Source organism: Coregonus clupeaformis, unplaced genomic scaffold (assembly GCF_020615455.1).
Source record: "Coregonus clupeaformis isolate EN_2021a unplaced genomic scaffold, ASM2061545v1 scaf0722, whole genome shotgun sequence".
In the NCBI taxonomy this organism is placed as follows: domain Eukaryota; kingdom Metazoa; phylum Chordata; class Actinopteri; order Salmoniformes; family Salmonidae; genus Coregonus; species Coregonus clupeaformis.
In genome coordinates, this window is record NW_025534177.1 from 3,809 (window position 1) to 17,383 (window position 13,575).

The following is a 13,575-nucleotide window of genomic DNA, read 5'->3' on the forward strand; positions in this document are numbered from 1 at the left end:
ATGTAGTGAAGTAAAAGTTGTCAAAAGTAGAAATAGTAAAGTAAAGTACAGATACCCAAAAAATGACTTAAGTAGTACTTTAAAGTATTTTTATTTAAGTACTTTACACCACTGGGCATTGTGTTGTGTGACAAAACTTCACATTTTAGATTATTAATTTTTTAATGGGGTATTTTACAGTGAGGGAAAATAGTATTGGATCCCCTGCTGATTTTGTACGTTTGCCCACTGACAAAGAAATGATCAGTCTATAATTTTAATGGTAGGTTTATTTGAACAGTGAGGGACAGAATAACAACGAAAATCTTATATACCCCAGCTTTACATTGGGTGGAAGATAGGCTTACCCTGGCGTAACGTTTTGATAACAGTGTAAATCTCTCTAGGACAAGGTGACTTTGATCCATATATTCACCTGCATTTACCCCCCCAAAATGAAACGCTAATTAGCTGCTAATGTGGCTATCCTAGTAACTTCAAGAGCCAGTGTCTTTGAAAAGACCCTACAACAAGGTACATAATGTTTCAAGTCTGATAAACAAGCCTACTTTCTCAAAGTTCTGTTCCTACCAACTGTATGGGATGAACAGGAAAATCTGTTAAGTGTGTACTATAAATGTGGTAACGGTTTGACATCTGTGATATTCTCTGAAGTTGCAGATGCAGAGGACTTGAGGCCATGTGCCACCTCAAGCCAGAGCGACAGTAAGTGTCTGGTTGTAGTTTTAGGGTAAACAATTAGTTTTAGGGTAAACAATTGAATTGTATGAAGTATTATAGCTTTACAAACCTTTCAAAGCCATTCAAAATAATACAATTACCATCATATTTTTGCATATTAGCTTATTTAAAGTCATTTTACTACTTTGTGCATACTGTTAGAACTTTCCAAATAGTTGTGGTGCTGTGTATGGGTGAAACTTGTATTTACAACAGTAGTGAAATCACCCTATTCTTCTGGGGTAAAACACAAGTGTGATGCCATGTTTGTAAATATCTGTATGGATTTGCCATCAAACTAAAAGCATAATAAATAAATAAATAAATAATGCTTAGCATTTATTTTTGTTGGGATTCATGAACCTTCCCACTGAGCTCCTGACTGACATCCCTTCACGTTTGGTTCTGTGCCAGTTTCAAAAGCAAAGTATGTCTTCATGTTTTTCCTTCTGTTTTCTCAGTTAGTCCAAGTGGCAGCCAGGAAGAAGCTGGCCAAGACAGAGCATCAGAATCAGGTTTCTTTAACAAATCAAGATATTGATCTCGAAATTGTAAATGTAGAAAGGTTAAATAACAGCATGATTTGTTCTTATATTTTAGACCAAGAGCTGCCATCCCTGCTTGATGAGCCTGTGGCTTCTGAGATGCCTGCTGGATACATTAAAGGTACAGTGGGGAAAAAAAGTATTTAGTCAGCCACATATTGTGCAAGTTCTCCCACTTAAAAAGATGAGAGAGGCCTGTAATTTTCATCATAGGTACACGTCAACTATGACAGACAAATTGAGAAAAAAAATCCAGAAAATCACATTGTAGGATTTTTTATGAATTTATTTGCAAATTATGGTATACCACCTTATTTTAAGAATGTGAAATGTCAGAATAATAGTAGAGAGAATTATTTCTTTCAGCTTTTATTTCTTTCATCACATTCCCAGTGGGTCAGAAGTTCACATACACTCAATTAGTATTTGGTAGTGTAGTGTCGAGTTAACGTTGCTAATTATGCTGTGAAACCAAGGAGTCCGCTTATACTGTGCTTTGATTATAAGTTTTATTTATATCACAAGATTTCAGCATAAGTTTACAGACGTCTGCAGCATCCGGAGAACAGTGTCCCAAAATAATATGTCTGTTCTGATCTTCTTTGTTACAACCCAGTACTTATAATCTTTACCAAGATATGGGTGGTTCCCCATACTGTCCAATCACCTGTCTCCAACAAACAGACTTCCTCTGTTCTATGGGGGTGTCACTCTAAAACGTCTCCCTGTAAAACTGAATAAACATCCTCTCAGGTTCCACTTGAAAACATTAGCAAAGTCATAATTCTTCATACACTACAGTAGCATTGCCTTTAAATTGTTTAACTTGGGTCAAACGTGTCGGATAGCCTTCCACAAGCTTCCCACAATAAGTTGGGTGAATTTTGGCCCATTCCTCCTGACAGAGCTGGTGTAACTGAGTCAGGTTTGTAGGCCTCCTTGCTCGCACACGCTTTTTCAGTTCAGCCCACACATTTTCTACAGGATTGAGGTCAGGGGTTTGTATTGGCCACTCCAATTCCTTGACTTTGTTGTCCTTAAGCCATTTTGCCACAACTTTGGATGTATGCTTGGGGTCATTGTCAATTTGGAAGACCGATTTGCGACCAAGCTTTAACTTCCTGACTGATGTCTTGAGATGTTGCTTCAATATATCCACATATTTTTCCTTCCTCATGATGCCATCTATTTTGTGAAGTGCACCAGTACCTCCTGCAGCAAAGCAACCCCACAGCATGATGCTGCCACCCCCGTGCTTCACGGTTGGGATGGTGTTCTTTGGCTTGCAAGCCTACCCCCTTTTTCCTCTAAACATAACATTTACATTTACATCATTTAGCAGACACTCTTATCCAGAGCGACTTACAAATTGACGATGGTCATTATGGCCAAACAGTTCTATTTTTGTTTCATCAGACCAGAGGACATTTCTCCAAAAAGTACAATCTTTGTCCCCATGTGCAGTTGCAAACTGTAGTCTGGCTTTTTATAGCGGTTTTGGAGCAGTGGTTTCTTTCTTGCTGAGCGGCCTTTCAGGTTATGTCGATATAAGACTCGTTTTACTGTGGATATAGATACTTTTGTACCTGTTTCCTCCAGCACCTTCACAAGGTCCTTTGCTGTTGTTCTGGGATTGATTTGCACTTTTCGCACCAAAGTACGTTCATCTCTAGGAGACAGAACGCGTCTCCTTCCTGAGTGGTATGACAACTGCGTGGTCCCATGGTGTTTATACTTGCATTCTATTGTTTGTACAGATGAATGTGGTACCTTCAGGCATTTGGAAATTGCTCCCAAGGATGAACCAGACCATTTTTTTTCTGAGGTCTTGGCTGATTTCTTTTGATTTTCCCATGATGTCAAGCAAAGAGGCACTGAGTTTCAAGGTAGGCCTTGAAATTCATCCACGGGTACACCTCCAATTGACTCAAAATGATGTCAATTAGCCTATCAGAAGCTTCTAAAGCCATGACATCATTTTCTGGAATTTTCCAAGCTGTTTAAAGGCATAGTCAATTAGTGTATGTAAACTTCTGACCCACTGGAATTGTGATACAGTGAATAAGTGAAATAATCTGTCTGTAAACAATGTTTGGAAAATGTCCTTGTGCCATGCACTAACTAGATGTCCTGACTGACTTGCCAAAACTATAGTTAACAAGAAATGTGTGGAGTGAATGTAAACTTCCGACTTCAACTGTATGTAAATAAGGTATTTCAGATTTTAATAAATGTGAAAAACATTCCTAAGAACCTGTGTTTGCTTTGTCATTTTGGGGAATTGTGTATAGAAACTATAGTTTGTTACCAAGAAATGTGTGGAGTGGTTGAAAAACGAGTTTTAATGACTCCAACCTAAGTCTATGTAAACTTCCGACTTCAACTGAATATGGACAAGCAATGACAGAGCGGCATATACAGTAGAATATTATAGAATACAGTATATACATATATGGACAACCAATGACAGAGCGACATGGACTAAGATACAGTAGAATATTATAGAATACAGTATATACATATATGGACAACCAATGACAGAGCGACATGGACTAAGATACAGTAGAATATTATAGAATACAGTATATACATATATGGACAACCAATGACAGAGCGGCATGGACTAAGATACAGTAGAATATTATAGAATACAGTATATACATATATGTGTAAAATGCTTCACAACATCAGCTGAGCTAAAAGTTCCTGTTATTTTTTTTATGTGCCATAAGGTTTATTTTATTTTATGTTTTTTGAATCTGGTTTTATTGCCAGTTTGAGTTACCTGGCAGAGAGTTCCATGTAGTCATGGCTCTATTTAATACTGTGTGTTTCCTAGGGTCTGTTCTGAATGGTGACCACAGCCCTTCCGACAATACATTTAAAACGTGTTTGACTGTGTTTTTTCCAACCCTGCTGAATGTATCCAATGTTCCATATCAAATGTGTGTCCTATTATGACACATCTGGCAGTTTCTTCTCTCCATGTTTCTTGGCCCAGTATCATTTTTTGACCTTATATAGACAGGTGTGTGCCTTTCCAAATCATGTCCAATCAATAGAATTTACCACAGATTGACTCCAATCAAGTTGTAGAAACATCTCAAGGATGATTAATGGAAACAGGTTGTACCTGAGCTTAATTTCAAGTCTCATAGAAAAGGGTCTGAATACTTATGTAAATAAGGTATTTCAGGTTTTTATTTTTAATACATTTGCTAAAAATTCTAAAAAAGGCTGTTGTGTGTAGATTGATGAGGAAAATGTTTTATTTCATCAATAATATAATAAGGCTGTAACCTAACAAAATGTGGAAGAAGTCGAGGGGTCTGAATACTTTCCAAAGGCACTGAGTGTACAAAACATTAGGAACACCTTCCTAATATTGAGTTGCATCCCCCTTTGTCCTCAGAACAGCCTCAATTCGTCGGGGCATGGACTGTCCAAGGTGTCGAAAGCGTTCCACTGGGATTTTGGCCCATGTTGACTGCAATGCTTCCCACAGTTGTGTCAAGTTGAGTGGTAGTGGATTTCTACTCCGAATAGCTCATTCCATCTCCTCCCACAGATGCACAATTGGATTGAGATCTGGTGCCTCGGAAGGCCACTGCAGTAACCTGAATTTACTGTCATGTTTGTGGAACCAATCCTGGACAAGCCTGGATTGGTTCCACAAAAAAAAAAAGGATTACAATAGTGTTCTACACTTTCTTCATTTGATCCAATCCACTACCACTTCTTATGTATACGTTGGTGTCTTTTTAAATTGCCCAATCTGTAGAATCTCGTCTCACAGTCAGTGCAGTAATAAGTCTTCTCTCCAGTGTGTAACCGTTGGTGTGTTTTTACGTTGCCCAATCGGGAGAAACTCTTGCCATATTAAGAACAGAAATAAGGATTCTCTCCTGTGTGTGTTCTCTGATGACCTTTTAGCTCAGCTGTTGTTTTAAAACATTTTCTACAGTCAGATCAGTGGTAAGGCTTCTCTCCTTTATGTTTACCTTTGTGTCTTTTTAAAATGGCCCATTTAAAAGAAAATCTTTCCACAGTCAGAGCAGGAAAACGGCTTCTATCCTGTGTGTGTTCTCTGATGAACTGTTAGCTGAGATGATGTCGAGAAGCATTTTCCACAGGCAAAGCAGGAGTAAGGCTTCTCTCCTGTGTGTATACATTCATGTGTTTTTAAGCTGCCCAGTCGAGAGAAACTCTTCCCACATTCAGAGCAGGAGTAAGGCTTCTCTCCTGTGTGTATACGTTCATGTTGTTTTAAGTGGCCCAATTGAGAGAAACTTGCCCCACAGTCAGAGCAGGAGTAAGGCTTCTCTCCTGTGTGTGTTCTCTGATGAACTGTTAGCTTAGATGATGTTGTGAAGCATTTCACACAGTCAGAGCAGGAATACGGCTTCTCTCCTGTATGTATACGTTCATGTTTTTCTAAGTGGCCCAGTCGAGAGAAACTCTTCCCACAGTTAGAGCAGGAGTAAGGCTTCTCTCCTGTGTGTGTTCTCTGATGAACTTTTAGCTCAGCTGATGTTGTGAAGCATTTTACACAGTCAGAGCAGGAGTAAGGCTTTTCTCCTGTATGTCTACGTTCATGTTGTTTTAAGGTGCCCAGTTGTGAGAAACTTGCCCCACAGTCAGAGCAGGAGTAAGGCTTCTCTCCTGTGTGCACTCTCTGATGAACTGTCAGAGCCTGTGATGTTGTGAAGCTCTTCCCACAGTCAGTGCAGGAATACAGATTCTCTCCTGTGTGTATTTTTAGGTGTAGTTTTAGCTTTGATAGAATTGGGAAAATCTCCTCACAATGTGGGCAGTGGTGAGACCTCTTAGCTCTGCGATCTTCCTGCTGTTGCTCTCTGGATGTAGAGAATGTCTCAATGTCACCTGTGTGAACAGCATTTTAAAAAAGTCAATTGGTGTGATATGCACTGAGTGTACAAAACATTATGAACTCTTTCCAGGAATATAATGACCAGGTGAGAGCTATGATCTCTCATTGATGCCACTTGTTAAATCCACTTCAGATCAGTGTCGATGAAGGGGAGGAGACAGATTAATGAAGGACTTTTAAGCCTTGAGACAATCGAGACATGGATTGTGTATGTGTGCCATTCAGAGGGTGAATGGTGTGTTTTAATCAAATCAAATACAAAAGCTGAAGAATATACGCACATCCAGGTAATCAAATCCACCATATGCACTGAGCTTGTCTGACAGGTTGAAGCGCACTAAATAGTAAATAAATTATAAGCGTACCAGAGAGTCTGTTGTAATGTTTTATTGTTAAGCCTTTATTACAGCAAAGACTAAAAACAGTTACATTGATTCGTGAATGCAATTTCCGAAATGGAACAATTGGTCAACCACAGGCAAGGCTTGGGTATAAACTACATCCTGTCTCTTTGTTCAGTGGGAAAACACTGAGGACAGGGAAGAATAAACATCTACAATCTACTTTCCAGCATAACAATGATTGGTTCTTTTTTGAATAAATATATTTTTCTCCCCCTAATTTCCTTTGGGGTCTGTGTTATTGAAGAATAACATCAACTGCTAACAAGTGCATTCGGAAAGTATTCAGACCCCCTTGACTTTTTCCACATTTTGTTACGTTGCAGCCTTATTCTAAAATGGATAAAAAAACTAATAATCCTCAGCAATCTACACACAATACCCCATAATGACAAAGCGAAAACAGTTTTTTTTTTTTTTAAATGTTGCTAATATGTTAAAAATAAAACAGAACTACCCTATTTACATAAGTATTCAGAACATTTGCTATGAGACTCGAAATTGAGCCCAGGTGCAACCTGTTTCCATTCATCATCCTTGAGATGTTTCTACAACTTGATTGGAGCCAATCCTTGGTAAATTCAATTGATTGGACATGATTTGGTAAGGCACACACCTGTTTATATAAGGTCCCACAGTTGACAGAGCATGTCAGAGTAAAAACCAAGCCATGAGGTCGAAGGAGTTGTCTGTAGAGCCGCAAGACAGGAATGTGTCATGGCACAGATCTGGGCAAGGGTACCAAAACATGTCTGCAGCATTGAAGGTCCCCAAGAACACAGTGGCCTCCATCATTCTTAAATGGAAGAAGTTTGGAACCCCCAAGACTCTTCCTAGAACGGCCGCCCGGCCAAACTGAGCAATCGGGGGAGAAGGGCCTTGGTCAGGGAGGTGACCAAGAACACGATGGTCACTAACAGAGCTCTATAGTTCCTCTGGAGATGGGAGAACCTTCCAGAAGGATAAACATCTCTGCAGCACTCCAGCAATCAGGCCTTTATGGTAGAGTGGCCAGACGGAAGCCACTCTTCAGTAAAAGGCACATGACTGGCCTGAATGCCAAGCGCCCCGTGGGAGGAAACCTGGCACCATCCCTATGGTAAAACATGGTGGTGGCCGCATCATGCTGTCGGGATGTTTTTCAGCATCAGGGACTGGTAGACTAGTTAGGATCGAGGCAAAGATGAACTGAGCATAGTACAGAGAGAGATCCTTGATGAAAACCTGCTCCTGAGCGCTCAGGACCTCAGACTGGGGCAAAGATTCACCTTCCAACAGGACAACAACCCTAAGCACACAGCCAAGACAAAGCAGGAGTGTCTTCGGTACAAGTCTCTGAATGTGCTTGAGTGGTCCAGCCAGAGCCCGGACTTGAACCCAATCGAACATCTCTGGAGAAACCTGAAAATAGCTGTGCAGCAGCGCTCCCCATCCAACCTGTCAGAGCTTGAGAGGATCTGCAGAGTATAATGGGAGAAACTCTCCAAATACAGATGTGCCAAGGTTGTAGCATCATACCCAAGAAGATTCAATGATGTAATCGCTGTCAAAGGTCTGAATACTTATGTAAATGTGATATTTCCATTTTTTATTATTTAGCTAAAATGTCTAAAAACCTGTCAAGGGGAAGTGCAGAAATATTCTGTTCTTAAGGAAGGAGGCAAAGGACAACAGTCTAGTTTCAGTTCCTGATAAGGCAGGCCAGTTGCGGAACTAGGGAGGAGCAAGGAATCCGGCTCGAGGTCATGTCAACAGATGAAGTGAGAAGAAACCTCTGGGAGGGGGACCAGAGGGGCCCACCACAACGACCCTCCTACTACAGTCCTATCTCACACGCATACACTTTCACGCCCACGAAGGTTCTAGCATCAGGCAGGGCCATGACTACACCAGTGAGAAGAACCAATTAAGTTCCTGACTAGCATCAGAGATGTATTGACCCCGTCTAGAAGGAGGTTATAAATATATGTGCTTGTGTAATCATGCTTTGTCTTTGCAGCTGTTTGACCCTGTGGGTGAATAAACTTAGTTTGAGCTTTTCCTAGATGTCGTTTGAGTTTTTACTCTGTTTGTTCAGAACCTAACTGAAAGCGTCATAATGAAAAATTATCTAACAGGCGAAATTATGATCGCGATGTGCTTTATCTATTACCTAGCGAACAACTTGACTACAGGTATTTATTTTAAAAGTACTAATATTCAAAGGCCAAAAAACGTTGTGAGCAGAATGCTAACAAAATGCTAACTAGTACTAAGGAATCATCATAGAGAACGCTAACTAAATGCTAACGAGTGCATTGCAAACATTTTGTACAGTTTCTGACCTCAACAATACAAGTAACTCAAACACTTCTCACAATTTGCTGCCCACACAAAACTAATATTAGCCAGCAAGGGTCTTGATCCAGGAGGGGATTCTCTGCTGTTAGCAAGGGGATGCTTGATTTTGGAAAGAAGCTAACCACTTAGCTAGACAGCTAACTAACTACTAAATTAGCAAACCAAATGGACAACTGCAGAGCATTTAGCACATTGTAGACTATTAACTTAATATTTATTAGATATCTAGCTGGCAAATATTTAGTTGTGAATTCCATACTGTAATTAGATCACCTGGCGCATGCTGCACGACAGAGAGTGATTCACAAGGCTCCGGTCTCTTCTCGTTGACTGGGGACTACCGTAAGCTACATAATAATGTGACGTAATGTTCTTTATCTCGTAACGTATTGCACAAGTTGACTGCAGGTATTTACTCAAAAAGTAGCTACAAATATTCAAATTAATCAAGAAAAACTTCAAGAAAACAGTTTCAGCTGTATTGAAAACCCATCCAGTGGCTTTTTCCAAATATCCTGGTATCCACTATACCACCCAAGCCTAGTAACTACACAGACTCATTTCATAGAAGTTCTAATTACTGGCAGTTTGTCTACTTCACTTCTTTAGTCTACTCTCTGAGCACTCCAGATAGCCCAGTTAATAAAACACATGCTGGCAATACTGGTATTTGGGTAATTTGGTATTGTATTAGGATCCCCATAAGCTGTCGCAAAAGCAGCAGCTAGTCTTCCTGGGGTCCACACAAAACATGAAACATTACATAAAAACATTTTAAAAGGCAACGTAGCCTACGTTTTTTACTCCTCAACCTCTCCGATCATTTTCATGATGTCCATCCGGTTTGCTTCTGTATGCCATATCTTTCAAACTGTGTTCTTTCACAAAAGTTCTTAACCTTTAACCTATATACTTATTAACTTAACTAGGTCTTTCCTTACAGCACTCGACCAACACGACTGGACAATAAACAAGATAAGACAAATCTAGAACCTGCAGAACTTGATTTTTGGAGTGTGGTGTCAAAACAGCAGAGCATCTATTACAGACAGACCTCTCCCCCATCTTTACAACCATTGAATCTATACGTTTTGACCATGACAGTTTACAATCTAAGGTAATGCCAAGTAATTTAGTCTCCTCAACTTGTTAAACAGCCACACCATTCATTACCAGATTCAGCTGAGGTCTAGAACTTAGGAAATGATTTGTACCAAATACAGGCTCTTAGTTTTAGATGTTCAGGGTCAGTTTATTACTGGCCACCCATTCCAAAACAGACTATACTGGTGTCATCCATGCAAGTCTCAGTAGCATGAAATAACATCTACCTTCTCATTGAAACAGTTCATCATGAAACAGTTCTACTGCAACTGTTCATGTACACTGGGAAGTTGGAACGAACCTGCTCTTACCATGAGAAACAGATTTCCCAATCTTCTCCTCCTCTTCTTCATCTTTAATGTTGACATTCAGCTCCAGTGTTTGACTGCAGTCTTCCAGCTTCACTGATGCCATCTCTTGTACCTGCGGTGCAAACTGGGCTCGACTGTCAATCAGGACCCAGTGAATGTAGGTTTGGACTCAGTGTGGAAGGAGAGAGGCAGGCTGGGTTTGTCCTCACGGTTGATGTTACAGGCCTCAGATTTAATCCTAGTCGGCCTGTAGTAATAAAGAGAAACAGACAATGTTGTGGAGAATTGTCCTTATCCTCAGTAAAAACAAAGTACTTCCAGAGTTTTTGTAGAATCAAGATATACTTTTTACACAAGCAATAGAGCCGAGCTGGTCTGCAGAGCAACTACTCTCCTACACTCAGTTGTCAGTTTTTATACAGTTTCATTTTTGCTCCTAGTACACACCTTTTTCTTAATCCATCCCTGGTTAGTTTACTCCACCATTGTTTCCAATATTAACATCTTGACTGTCCCACCCACTTGTTTATTCTTTAATAGTGGCACAATCTGACTTCTCTTCCTTCTATTCAGTCTGTTTTTGGAAACAATGGTGGCGGGACCAAACCTTGTTATGCCACTTCCTGGCTCTGTTTTAACCCTTTAAGTGGTTCTTTCTCCATAGGCGTATACTGAGCCATTTCCTGTCTTTGTTTCAACTGAGCCATTTCCTTTTGCACCATACTTAGCTTGTTATGTTTTCTATCCTTGTGTGAGATAGTGGTTAACCGCGATTAACTGAAAAATCTCCAATACTTTAGGGCCTTTCCGGCCGTCTTCGTGGTTATATGCGGGGAGCATAAATTGTACAATAAATGCTTTTCCAAGTTAGAACTCATGTATATTTATGCAATAAGGCCCGAGGAGGTGTGGTATATGGTCAATATACCACGGCTAAGGGCTGTTAGGCACGATGCAACGCCTGAGTCGCCTAATTGCTATTATAAAACTGGTTACCAACATATGTAGAACAGCACAAATATTGCTTTTGTCATACTTGTGGTGTAGGTCTGAATTACCACGGCTTTCAGCCAATCAGCATTCAGGGCTCTAACAACCCCGAACACCCAATGTATATTTACTACAGTAAAATAATATACTGCACCAACTACATAAATATCTGATAGGGGCCATTATCTTCTACGTGGACTTTAAACGAACATCAGAATGGACGACGCCATTTTAACAGCTCGTAAGATTATACATTTTTACACAAAACCAATAACATGTCAAACGAACACAGAAATCTCAAATGGTTTATTTTATTAAGTTACTTTGACGAAATTATGTACATCCATTCAGACAAATCGCAAATATCTAGCTATGTGACTTGTAAAATAGTTTTTATCACGTTCTTTCACTCACTCGGTTTGACACAAAAATAACACATAATAACTTTACCAAATGGGAGAATACCTTGCGGTATTTGTTAACTAGCATGTTATGACATGTTCTTTCGATATTAGAAAGTTTAAACGTGCTATTACATACCTCTAGTAATACATTTGAAACAGACACAAAGTTTTCGTCTTGACAGCACATGTCTGGCGCATTCTTTATTCTGAACAATGGGTCGCGCCAACCCGGAACTTCCTGTTCCCCCACTACCACAGTGCAACATCGACATCTATTAGATTGATGGACTAACTACCTCTTAATAATAATAATAAATAATAATAATAATAATAATAATAATATGCCATTTAGCAGACGCTTTTATCCAAAGCGACTTACAGTCATGTGTGCATACATTTTTAGGTATGGGTGGTCCCTCTACCTCTTCTTCTTCTTATCTAGTATAATGACGTTCACGTAATGTGTATGCCTCCACCTACTGTTCGGTTAGTAAACCAGAGAAAAAATAAATGTCCATTGTGGAAAAGGGGGAAAAACTACATCACACAAAATTAAAATACATAAAAAAGTCACAGTCCAATCCAAATCACATCCCTACACAGGTTCAGGGGCCTTGGAGGGCGGAACATCTCCAGTCAGTATTCCCTGCAATCAGTGGAAACTCCTTAGAGGAGGAAGGGGAGGACCATACTCAGTGAATTTCATTTTTTTTAAATAATAGTGAAACATTAAAAAAGTTATCCTTTTCAGATACAACTATAAAAAAATATATACATTAATATTTAACCAAATAATTGATTAAAACACACTGTTTTGCAATGACAGCTAGCTTCCGTCCACCTCTGGGTACATTGACTTCAACACAAAACCTAGGAGGCTCATGGTTCTCACCCCCTTCCATAGACTTACACAGTAATTATGACAACTTCCGCAGGACATCCTCTAACCTTTTGCAGCATGAACTGACATGTTGTCCACCAATTCAAAGGATCAGAGAATGAATCTAGTACTGAAATCTAGTACCTTCTACCACTCTAAATTCCAAGCATCTGCCTCTAACCCTAGGAAGCTCTTTGCCACATTTTCCTCCTCTCCTATCATTGCTACGCTGACGATACACAACTAATCTTCTCCTTTCCCTCTTCTGATAACCAGGTGGCGAATCGCATCTCTGCATGTCTGGCAGACATATCAGTATGGATGACGGATCACCACCTCAAGCTGAACCCTGGCAAGACGGAGCTGCTCTTCCTCCCGGGGAAGGACTGCCCGTTCCATGATCTCGCCATCACGGTTGACAACTCCGTTGTGTCCTCCTCCCAGAGTGCGAAGAGCCTTGGCGTGACCCTGGACAACACCCTGTCGCTTCTCCGCTAACATCAAGGCGGTGACCCGCTCCTGCAGGTTCATGCTCTACAACATTCGGAGAGTACGACCCTGCCTTACACAGGAAGCGGCACAGGTCCTAATCCAGGCACTTGTCATCTCCCGTCTGGATTACTGCAACTCGCTGTTGGCTGGCCTCCCTGCATGTGCCATTAAACCCCTACAACTCATCCAGAATGCCGCAGCCCGTCTGGTGTTCAACCTTCCCAAGTTCTCTCACGTCACCTCCCTCCTCCGCACACTCCACTGGCTTCCAGTTGAAGCTCGCATCCGTTACAAGACCATGGTGCTTGCCTTTGGAGCAGCGAGGGGAACGGCACCTCTGTACCTTCGGGCTCTGATCAGTCCCTACACCCAAACGAGGGCATTGCGTTCATCCACCTCTGGCCTGCTGGCTCCCTTCCTCTGCGGAAGCATAGTTCCCGCTCAGCCCAGTCAAAACTGTTCGCTGCTCTGGCACCCCAATGGTGGAACAAGCTCCC

General features: G+C 40.7%; 1 long non-coding RNA gene across 1 annotated transcript; it reads left to right on the forward strand.

Moving 5' to 3' along the window:
• The first annotated feature begins 283 nt into the window (after nt 1-283).
• Nucleotides 284-1,388, forward strand: LOC121564504. The gene is made up of 3 exons (XR_006000197.2): nt 284-705; nt 1,182-1,235; nt 1,321-1,388. It is a non-coding gene; the product is annotated as an uncharacterized LOC121564504 (long non-coding RNA).
• Nucleotides 1,389-13,575: the final 12,187 nt, after the last annotated feature.